The sequence below is a fragment of the Molossus molossus genome, unplaced genomic scaffold (assembly GCF_014108415.1).
Source record: "Molossus molossus isolate mMolMol1 unplaced genomic scaffold, mMolMol1.p scaffold_m16_p_2, whole genome shotgun sequence".
In the NCBI taxonomy this organism is placed as follows: Eukaryota; Metazoa; Chordata; class Mammalia; order Chiroptera; family Molossidae; genus Molossus; species Molossus molossus.
Window position 1 is genome coordinate 39562740 of NW_023425355.1, and position 8186 is coordinate 39570925.

General features: G+C 39.0%; 1 pseudogene; it reads right to left on the minus strand.

Annotated features, from left to right (window-relative positions):
* Positions 1-5953: 5953 nt before the first annotated feature.
* LOC118636875 lies at positions 5954-6144 on the minus strand (annotated as a pseudogene).
* Positions 6145-8186: the final 2042 nt, after the last annotated feature.

Genomic DNA, 8186 nt, shown 5'->3' on the forward strand with positions numbered 1-8186 from the left:
CTCTCTATGTGGCTTCTCTCACTCTATGCAAAGATGGAAATTGAGCTAGTGGTAGGTGACAATATAAAATGCCAGAGCCCAGGAGAATTAAGGCTTTAAATACTGGCACCAAATTTGGTTCCTGAGTGACATATTTCTCATGCCAGTATCCCCCATGTTGTGGCATTTTGGCTTTGAAATCAATGGTGGATGTTTTGTCTGGGTTCATCTTTTTCAACCATCTTTTCCATCTTTAAAAATTTGAAATGAGTAAGGAGTCATAGAATCTGAAAATTAAAAGGAACTTTAGAGGCCATTATCTACCCTACTACTCAGGGCAGAAATATCTTCCTGATAGTCTGCATAACTCTGTAAAACAGCTTGTTCCACATTTAGGCATCCCCTAATGGTTAAAAAATGTATTCCTTAAGTTTAGTAAAAATGAACATTACACTATTTCTAATTCTTTGTTCACATGACAGAGCTCTAAACTATCTGTCATGTCACCCTCAGTCTTCTGTCCTCCAGGCTAAATATCTTCAGTTCTGGTTGTCTTTTGAGAGTAGATCTGCTCACTGCAACCTGTACCTTCTTTAAAACCCTCTTTTGTTTCTTGAATGAATTACTATTATTTGCCTTATTCTATGATTATTTAATTGACTTTGTTTTAACTCAGATGCTGGGTATTACTTGCATCCTCAATAACCATAGCCTTGTTGTGTTTTTTATTTTTTTTATTTCAACCCTTATATTTTTTCTAGATTGTGAGTCTCAAATCTAGAATATGATATTCTCTATTCCAGAGTTTCTTAACCTTTTTAAAAATAATCACATTTTTAATGATCCTTTTTAAACATTTTCCCCAATCTCTTCCTGTGAAACTTTAATAACATAGATATGCTGTACACATATTTATGTACTTTGTGTATATCTGTACTCTATATAAAAATATTTTTTTCACTCCTCAAGAACCAAATCTTGCTCTTTTAGGGGTGATATAACTCCCATTAAGAGTGTTTGGTTTATATTACTAAGTTTCTTTTATATGCATATTTGATGAACCAGACTAATAAACGTATTGGATGATTTAGTGTACAGAACAGAATATTGAAGCATAACTTTAGAGCCCTCCGCTTATTAACAATCACTTTTAGTAAGGTCATTCAAACTTGAGGCAATTTGTATTACTTCTGATACTACCTAGCTCCTATTTTTGCATTTTCCCCATGAGGTTACTGTAAGACTTTTTCAAATGTCTTGCTAAAATTCAGATACATTGCACTATAATATTCCTTTCATCTACCCTTTTAGATACTCATTCAAAAAAAAGGAAATGGACTTAGTTAAGCATGACTTGCTTTTAGTGAGTTTGTGCTTCCCCTTAGCGATTTCTGCTCCCTTTCTAAAGCCTCAAAAAATGATCTGCTTAATAGTGCGTGCTACACTTTTGCCGAAGACCAAGGCCATGTTCACTGGTCTAAAGTTTCCAGGATCTATATTTTGTACCCTGCAAAACCACCACCCCTTTTCAGTAAAAATTGGAGCAATGTTTGTCTGCCTCTTTGCATTTCTTACCTCTTCCCCTTGCCATAATTTCTCAAAGGTTACTAAGATTGGCTCTGTGATCAGATCTGTACATTCTTTCAGTAGCCTCGAATATAATTTGTCTGGGCCTGGAAACTTGAACTCATTGAAGGAAGCTAAGTGCTCCCTTATTATCTCCTCATATATCTTGGGCTTTAATTTTCTTTCCAGTTCAAAGATCATGCTCCTGGTGGAGAGGTTAAGTAACTTGCTCACAGTTACACACCTAGTAAATTGGTAGAGCTGGAATTTAAATCCCTCCCTGTCTGACTCTAAATTCTGGCTCTTAACCAGTGTGCTATGTAGCTTTCAAGTGTCAAATAGTGATATGGCCCATGGGTGCTATATGAATTCTAAAGAGGGAGAGAGAGCTCTTTTAGCAAGTGTAGTCAGTGCAGACTTACTAAGGAGATACACTTTGAATTGGATCTTTAATAATGAGTAGAATTCTAATATGAAGAAAGAAGTGATGTGTGCATGTATGATAGGATATAGAGGAGATTGAGGATAGCATAATAAGCAGGGGGAATAATAAAGAATCACCACCTTGAATCTGCCTCATTGGGTCTGCCTTGGTTGATCATTATCAATACTAAGATACCACAAATGGTCAAGATATTGCCAAGGTGTTCCTGCCTTACCTTAGCAAGTAACAGTCATTCAAACCATTGCTTACTACTTGTATACCCTTGGGCAAGGCACAATCCTCCTGAGCCTTGCTTTCCTGCTGTATAAAATAGAAGTATTAATAGGCCTACTTCAGAACGTTGTTGTGAGGATTCAATCAGTTAGTTACCCCATGTATTTAGAGCACTGCCTGGTGTACAAATGGGGCTCAACAAATATTTATTTATGTAATTATTATTATTACTGTGATTCATTTAATCCTTCAACAAGCATTTTTGAAAATAATTTTTTATTGATTTTTTAGAGAGAGAGGAAGGGAGAGAAAGAAAGAAATACGATGTGAGAGAGGAACATCGATCACCTGCCTCTTGCACAACCCCCACTGGGGATCGAGGCCCCAACCCAGGCATGTGCCCTGACAGGGATCTCTTAGTCCGTGGGATGATGCTGAATCTACTGAACCACATTTTCCAGGCATTCAAAAAGCATTTAGTGAGCTCCTAATGTGTGCCAGATCTTATATTAAGTCCTAGGAATAATTGTGAGCAATAAGACACATGATCTCAGCCCTCGATGAGTTAAAGATCAACCTTCTGTTTATTTTGTGGAACTTTTCAGTCTGTACTGATTTTTGTTTGTTTCATATTCTGGGCAGTGTTTCACTTTAGTTATGTCTTCAAAAGTTTGTAGGGAGCCTTTTGATCCAGTAGCCCAAGATTTGTGGAGCAAGTTGGTGGCTACTCTCTCTAAGATGCTACAGATTCTGATTAATTCCATCTCAGCCTTCACCCAAGTATTGGGTGCTGCTCTTTTGCATCCACTAGCCTTTTCCCTAGCCAAATCATTTCCCCCATTTGGGGAATTTTCCAACCCTAGCCTAAATTGTAAAATTAAGTCCCCCTATGAACAAAAACCAGTTGTACCCAGTGTGTGTGTGTGTGTGTGTGTGTGTTGGAGTTGCTGTACATCAGTGTAGTGTGGCTGTGGGGCAATGCCATCTGGTTTTGACCAGCTAACTGCAGTCCCTTCCTCTTTTGACTTTACAATCCCCCAAGGCCAGTAAGTGTATGAACAGAAGCCACAGAAGAGGACAAACTGTCAGATTCCAAAGCAAATAGCCTTGGGCTAGTGTGGGGTATAGTTCAACCAAGATTTTGGAAGGGGGTAAATTGAACATCTTCCCTGTTGGCCTGGTTAAAACAAAAATATGCTTCACTGGGCTGTCAGCAGAACTTCCTTTAATTAAGGGAAGAAAATCATTTGCCTTCTCAAATAAAGGGTTCTACTTTCTTGATATTAGTTAAAGGAAACCTCTGTTGCTAGTAACTGAAATAAATGGTTACAGTCATTCTTAATCTCTTACTATCAAATCTCTACTCCTCTGCTTAGTCACCAAGGCCCTTCCTCCACCAAGGCATGTCATTTAGCCATTTCCCATGATAGACTTCATCACTATTCCTTGCTGCTGGTTTAGCTGGTCTTTGTGTCTTATTTTTCATGACTGGACAACATTTTCATGAACATAACCACCTCTGGCTGGTGCTAGAATAGGAAATTTCAAACTGGGAAATATTGGCTGGAGATTATACTTTGGATACAGATGTCATCCAAGCCTTAAGCATACATTGTAGCTGACAGTCAGCCCCAGAGAACTGAGCACTGGGAAATAGGTGAAAGTAGGCAAGGCCATAAACAGAAGGTAAGGTGAACAGTCATGGATTTAGGTAACGCAAAACTCACAGGCCAGGAAGCGTAGTGAAAGGTGGGATGGAGCTAAATAGTGCAAGGTAAAGGCTAAGAACAGTCAAAGATCAGGTACTCATTCGAGCTGGATGCATGGCATGATTCAACCCTACCCGCATGTTTTTATTCAAGATATTTCCCTGTTGACTGTCCTTTCTTGCCACTTCATCTATCCAAGTCTTGAGTATCCTTTGATTCTTCAACCTTACTTTCCATGATGTTTTTTCCTCCCTCACTGATCTGAAACCTTTAAATAATCATCTCCCTTTGATTCAGTATCATATTACACAGAATTCTAGTTAATCATTTTCTAACTGTTTCATGTGTGTACTTGGGTTTCCTCAATCTGTAAACTCCTTAAAGATCACAACTCTGGGTTTTGCACTCCCCATAGTGTGAAGCATAAGGAAAAAGCACCAAGGAGATGTGCAGTGAATATTTGGCAATGGATAGCAGAGACATTCAGAATGGAAATCAGTAACAACTTATCAAGAGACCATGAGATGTGCCCATCACACACTCACAAAAAGTGCTTAGAAAATCAGGTAGAACTGTCTTCTGGGATTTCAAAACTTGAGAAACAGGGAAGGTCTGAGGGGAAATGATAGTATCTCTTTGTCAGAGCTGCACATCTATAAACAACCCTTTGAGTTCTGGGAAAGCTTATAGAATTAGAGCAAAAAGGGTGGAGGCAGCCTGAGCTGTCACTGAGCCTGAGAGTGAAGTAAAGTTTGGGAGAAGTTGGAAACAAACAAAATTACAAAGAATTTTAAACATGGGGGAAATAAATCTCTTTTAATCCCAGTAAAATGTCATTCTCTTGGTCTTCACTAATTTAGGATTCTAGAAAAATTGGACTAAGGGAGGCTGTAGCTTGTTATAGCCGGATCTGAAAAGAAACAAGTTCTAAACTAATTAAGCCTCCTTGGTGTTGGGATAGGTGGTGGGGGATAACAATGCCTTGTTTGACTTAGTTAAAATAAGTTTCCCAGTTCCCTCCTAGATCTCTTTAGAAGTCTTATTAAGCTAATTATTAAGTCCTGGTTTTATAGTCATTCTTGTCCTATGTTTCCCCTTATTGTAAATACTTAGGAATATTAAAACTACATTTTAAAATATATAATTTTGACTTTTTACTGTTTTAGAACAATTCTCTGTCCTCAGCTGGTGCAAAAAAAAAATGGAATGATAGAAAGCTCCAAAGTACTGGGAAATTTCATGTGCTATCTAATTTAATCCTCACAGAAACAACTCTGTACAGAGGTATTACTTTTTTCTGGTTAAGAGAAACAGAGAGATGTTAGGTGGAGGGTGGGGTGAGGTGTTAAGCAACCAGCCTCAGGCCACACAAGAAAGAAATAATATCCTGTTTTTTAAAAAACAGTTCTTCCAACTCTGAAGTCCTTCAGCTTTCTCCTGGACTAAGTTGCTTCTAAATTGAAAATAACCATTGACTGATTGGGAATTTAAAGTCTTTTCTTGACAAATGTTGCATTGTTAACTTTTTTCCCTCAGACCTTCCCTGTTTCTCAAGTTTTGAAATCCCAGAAGACAGTTCCACTTGATTTTCTAAGCACTTTTTGTGAGTGTGTGATGGGTGCATCTCATGGTCTCTTGCCATGAATTTGTGAGAAAAACACATGGTCACAAACAGAGGTGATATTTGTAATAGCCAAAACTTGTAACCAGCCTAGATGTGCTAATTTTAGAAATGGGGAACATATTAGTGTCCGCTCTGGGTGGGAAAGGAGGTAGCAGAAGGAAAGTGGGTGCAGTTATGATAGGGTAACACTCTGAAGGATCCTTGAGGTAATGGCACCGTTTAGTATCTTGACTGTGGTGGTGAATGCATAAACCTGTGTGTGATAAAAGTTATATAGAATGAGATGCACACACAGATGATTATATGTAAAACAATCTGAAGAATATTGGTAAATTGAATCAATATCAATATCCCAGTTGTGATATATTAGAGTTTCTGGAAAATGTTAGAGTTGGGGAAAACTCAGAAAAAGGTAAACAGGTTCTCTCTGTACTATTTCTTTCTTTCTTTCTTTCTTTTTTTTTGTTCCCCACTACCACAATTAATGCAGTAAAGTTTCCCACATTTGGGGAAATCATAGGGGTCAGCACATCCGGAGTGCAATGGATAAGCCTCGCCCTGGGGAAACCACCTTTGTGATCATGGTATCTCCCCTGCCAGGTAAGCATGCAATATTTCTCATAATTGCATGAGAATATACAATTATCTCAAATATTTCAATAAAAATAAGATTGTATGTAGTAGGAAGGTTTATACATATATCAAATATATTCAGTTTACTCAGGCAGAAATCATTTTTGAAAGGTAAAGTTGCAGTCGTCTGGTACATTTATTTGAGCAGTGTAACCAAGACTTGGAGGTGGTGGAACTCTGAGTTCAAGGAGAAAGTTCATATAGGTTGCTAAGCCTGACTGAGTGCAAAATAATGGGAGTGTGGTGTGAAATTCTAAGGAACAAATTTCACGCTTGGAGGCCTTTTATTCAAGGCCATAACTTTGCAGGTACTTCTTTTCTGGGAGACTAAACCCTGCTCCCAGAGACCTGAGTATAATGGGCCTCAGCTAGACAGCTATATAATATGCAAGGCCCAGTGCAAAATGAAAATGTGGGACCTCTTGTTTAAAATGTATAAGGAATTTCAAGATGATGACCACAGAGCATTAAACCAGTGACAGGGCCTCTCTCAGCACACAGCCCTGTGTGATTGCACAAGTCCTGATCCCAGTTAATGTTTCTGCCAACTCCCCATAGCTGCACACAGCTAGAGAATACAGACCAGCATCCCCTTTCCAGACCCTCCTTGCTGGTCTTGACTAACTGAAATGACTGAGGCCCAAGTGGCCCTTTGAGACCTATTCACTGTGAAGTCACAATTCTGAACACTTGGAAAATCACCACTGATTTGACTGTGCTGCTGCAGCATAGACCAGATATAGAGCAAGACAGAGAGGAGTGTGGAGTGCAGAGTCAGAAGGCAGGCTGGGAAATCCCGGGTCCCCACTGGTAAAGAGAAGCTAGTAAGAAGTAAATCAGGTTGGTGGCCATTCCTAACATGTACTTCTTTAAGCAGGTAGAAAAAGAAAAGTGTTAATAAGAGTGACGGGGGTTCTGGACTACTGGACGGCACTGGGAATTCAGGCTCTCAGTGAACACAAGCACATTGCCCTCCAAATTACCTGATATTCCAAGCACAGGAAGCAAATTCATCCTTAACATTTCTGATTCAGCTAACTTTGATTGCGCATCTATCACATGTGATGTGTTTCCTATATATTGGCACACTTCATTTTCACAAAAGTAAGATGAATCTCTCAGTGGCAGAGCTGAAATTCAAACCCAAGCTTTTTGATTGGAAGGCCTGGCCACTTCCACTGTGCCACACTGTCATAGTTAGCTGGGCCCTTGTTTGGGATCCAGAGACATTTTTAGTGAACTTCTTTCTTTTTGCCCTTCCTCCCTCTATAGGCTTTTAGTCTGGAGACACCCCATTCAGAAGAGCACAAATACCCTCAAGAATAGGGCATCCACAAACACTTCCAAGATTGGTGAGGCAGTTTAAACAAAACCCCTCTGGAGGTTTGCAGGGAATTGCTGCAACAGGCTGTTGCCTTACCCCTTTGGAGCCCCCTTCCCCAAGTGAAGCTCAGTTGTGAGATGTCAGGCAACGTTCTACACTGGCAACTTTTCTTGATGCCACTTAGTGGCTGTGCCCAAGAACAGGAACCTTGGGAGAGGTCACATTGTAGGTTTCAAGGGTGGGTGATGTCACTGATTCCTCTGACTAAAAGATTCTCAGCATAGTTGTTCTTATTTAACTAGAACCCTACTTGGAGAGTTAAATTTTCTAAAGCTATAGAACAATGGGAAGAAGGTCAGTAGTCAAAGAGTAAGAATACTTAACAAACCATATACTTATAGTAAGGATATTTGTTTGTTTGTTTGTTTGTTTACTGTGTGTAAAAATAGGTAAAAGAATGTTTACCTATTCTTTTCTAGGTCCAACTTGTCTAACATATTAAAAATAACATATATGTTAGAACTTATACACAAGAATCTCCTAAGAGTAGTTTCCACTCAGGGCAAGCTGGAGCAGAGTAAGGATGAGGAGGAAGATTTTTAACTACATACTCTTTTCTACCTTAAATGTTTTAACCATGTAAGGTATTTCCTAATCAGTGAGGATCGGTTTTCGAAGGCATCTAAGATACTT